Genomic DNA, 3,452 nt, shown 5'->3' with positions numbered 1-3,452 from the left:
GTTGTTTCAGTATTTGTTTCCTTGGTGGAAAAAACCAAAATATCAGGTATCTTTTCATGTACTTGTTAGCTATCCACACATCTTCTTTGATGAAATGTCTGCCCAAATATTTTGTCCGTTTTTGATAAATTGTTTTTCCATTATTGAATTTAAGCATTCTTAGTAGATTCTGGATAGTAGTGCTTTATCAGATATGTGATTTTAAACTGTTTCCCAGTCAGTGACATGGCTTCATATTCTCTGAAATCTTCAGAGAAGCCGTTCATGTGCATGTAATTATCTCCCACTACCAAAGCAAGGTCTTTCTAAGTACTCTATCAAGTGCTCTGTGAATTATGAGGTATGCCAATTTGGCTCTAGAAACTGACAATATTCACAGGCGTGTGTGTGAATGCCAGACACCATTATCTCTAATCATGTCAGATGGTTTATTTGGTCTTACATAATACTTGAAATCATTCATTTCTTTAGTGAATCTGTACCATATGTCAATCAGTGGTCTGCTGAATACTAAGGGCAGTGGCTGTAGACTTTGGAAGCTCTCTCTGTGTAGCTCTCTTCTGTCTGGTAATCTGTCCTGAAAATTCTCCCAGTCTTGGTCTCTTTGTTCTCTCAGCTCAAGCTCTTCAACATGTGGTATCTCCAGGTTGTACCTGCGGTCCTCCTACCAATGCCACAAACTGGAGTCTGTTTCAAGCAGCAAATTGGGGCAATCTTAGAGTTTATCTTGTATGTTTCCTCTCTCTCAGGAATTATTGTCCTGTGTTGCCTATTGTCCAGTGTCTTGAAAATGGTTGTTTCATGTATTTGTCTTGTCTTGTTATTTCTGGCAGCAGGTAAACCTGGTCCTTTTACTTCATTGTTATGAGAAGTTGAAAAGTCCTTTTAAACTGTAGATAATTAGTAGCATTATTTTTAAAGACATATACAGTCAAGGATATCTCTATGACTTTAAAATTTTAAATAAATTTTAAATAAATAAATAAGATTAGTTCCACTTTGATCCTCCAGCTCTAACCTGTAGGATTACCATAGAACAATTTAAAACAAATACCAATGTCTTTACATGAAAAAGACATTACAAATACCTGTCTAACTTGATTTGTCAAGGGGGCAGCTCATAATTTAATCCGAAATTATTCTGCTCTCTTTCCTTGACCATTATGCAGCCAAATCTTTTTTATTGAGATATAATTTACATATAATATTTTATTAGTTTTAAGTGTGTAAAATAATGATTTAATAACACATGTATATATTGCAAAATGATTACCAGAATAAGCTTAATTAACATCCATCACTTTACATAGTTTCTTTTCTTGTGATGAGAACCTTTAAGATTTACTCTCCTAGCATTTTCAAATATACAATACATTATTGTTGACTATAATCACCGTGCTGTGCATTATATTCCCAGGACTTGTTTATCTTACAACTGGAAGTTTGTACCTTTTGACTTCTTTCTCTCATTTCCCCCACACCCAGAAACCCCCTGTGGCAACAACCAATCCATTCCCTATATCTAACGAGTTCATGCTATTTTATGAGATTCCACAAAAAATGAGATCATACAATATTTGTCTTTGTCTGACTTATTTCATTTAGTCTAATGCCCTCAAGATTTATCCACGCTGTTGTAAATGGCAGTATTTCCTTTTTTAATAGTTAAATAATATTCCTGTGTGTGTGTGTGTATGCACGTGTATCTTACATTTTCTTTATACATTCATCCATCAGTGAACACTTATGTTGTTTACATGTCTTAGTTATTGTAAATAGTGCTGCAATGAACATGGGGGTGCAGATATCTTTTTGGGATAGTGATTTCATTTCCTTTAGATAAATTCTCAGAAATGGAATTGCTGGATCAAATGGTCGTGGAGTCCTTAAAACTAACAAGTCAGAAAAAAGAATCTGAATAAATTCCCAACCTTGATATCAAAATATGGGAGATAGTCTGTCTTTTTTTTAATTCTTTTTTTGGAGGTCATCAAATTACATCTTACTCAGCAAATTAAGTCTTAGGTTCAAATGGACAACATTTACTTTGCTTACCATTAGAAAATCTTCTTTGTATCATGTTTTACCAAACCATTTACTTTTTTTTTCCCTTTCCTGAACTTTATTAAAGAAAAAGCAATGATGGTAAATCTCGAGAACAGTCAATTTTCTAGGATTCTTCCTTGAAAACGTGACATTTGATTTCCAAACACATGCCAGAGCGTAAATGGTTCCCGATTGTACTAAGTAGGTGAGAAGCTGAAATCCTAAAATGTTCATCTTCCAACTTTCCCCAGTCTGTGGTCTGTCTTTGGATCAGCAATAATTGCCTGAACAGCTACTATGGCTTCATTAATTTTTGTCTGTAGCTCTCTGAGCTCTTCTATATGCAGCAATCGCAGAATTTGAGCAGCTTCATTAAGAACTGCATCTCCTGTGTCAAAACCAAGAATATGTTTGTCTAAAGCAACAGGCAAGCCCTCTTTCATTTGATTTGCTTTAGCAACTGCATCCTGGGTCAGGCGCTCCTGGACCAAAATGCGAATTGCCTTAAGCATTACCAGGTAATCATCATGACACTGAATCTGAAGAAGGTTAGCCAAAGCCATTACACCAGCCTTAAAATCAGGATTATTTACATCCAAGTTGATCAATGGCTCTGCATTTTTAGCTGCATGGTCAGCATTTTTTGTATTATCAGGTACCAAGTCCTTGTATTTTTCAGCATTATCTCCATATTCAAGTCTAACAGCTAAACCAAGAAGCCAGTCAATTGCTTCTTGTCGTTCTTGAATCTTGAAAGGACAGTTAACATCTTTGAGATACTTTTCAAAGAACTTGGGCGAGTCACTGCTGTGGATGTTTCTTAAATTACCTCTGTCTTCAATCTTGTAGTGTCTGATTTTCTGGTCTTCAAGCCAAACATAAAGTTTCTAAATTTTGTTTCATCTTTGCAGTTGAAGCCAGCCGGGTTGTGGTAGTCGAGGGCCGTCAGCTTGCGTCGGAACATGGTCCCCACGTCTCGCTCTGGTCCCCCGGGTTTGGCCAGGAGAGGACAGGCAAGGAAGAGCGGGCGGTGCAGGAACCGGCGACGCATCTAAAGGCCAAACCATTTACTTTTAATTAAAATTCTCTAGTGTGGCTTCTTTGGGCTAAGAAGATCCAATAAGTGTTTCAAGAAAGTGTCATAAATCCATTGCCTGATTAGAATTTAACATCAGTTGGGAGCCTGGGTGGCTCAGTCGTTAAGCATCAGCCTTTGTCTCAGGTCATGATCCTGGAGTCGCGGGATTGAGCCCCACATTGGGCTCCCTGCTCAGTGGGGACTCTGCTTCTCCCTCTGACCCTCCCCCCTCTCATGCTTTTTCTCTCATTCTCTCTCTCTCAGATAAATAAATAAAATATTTTAAAAAAAATTAACATCAATTAAAATACATGAAACCTTAAATTCA

At 37.0% G+C, this 3,452-nt stretch overlaps 1 pseudogene; it reads right to left on the bottom strand.

Annotated features, from left to right (window-relative positions):
- Positions 1–2,185: 2,185 nt before the first annotated feature.
- LOC112839352 (RNA transcription, translation and transport factor protein pseudogene) lies at positions 2,186–3,046 on the bottom strand (annotated as a pseudogene).
- Positions 3,047–3,452: the final 406 nt, after the last annotated feature.

This window comes from Callorhinus ursinus, unplaced genomic scaffold (assembly GCF_003265705.2).
Source record: "Callorhinus ursinus isolate GAN/ISIS: 27379988/994484 unplaced genomic scaffold, GSC_fseal_2.0 scaffold54, whole genome shotgun sequence".
Classification (NCBI taxonomy): Eukaryota; Metazoa; Chordata; class Mammalia; order Carnivora; family Otariidae; genus Callorhinus; species Callorhinus ursinus.
The sequence above is the reverse complement of the archived record's forward strand: the minus strand, read 5'-3'. Positions and strand labels throughout refer to the sequence as shown.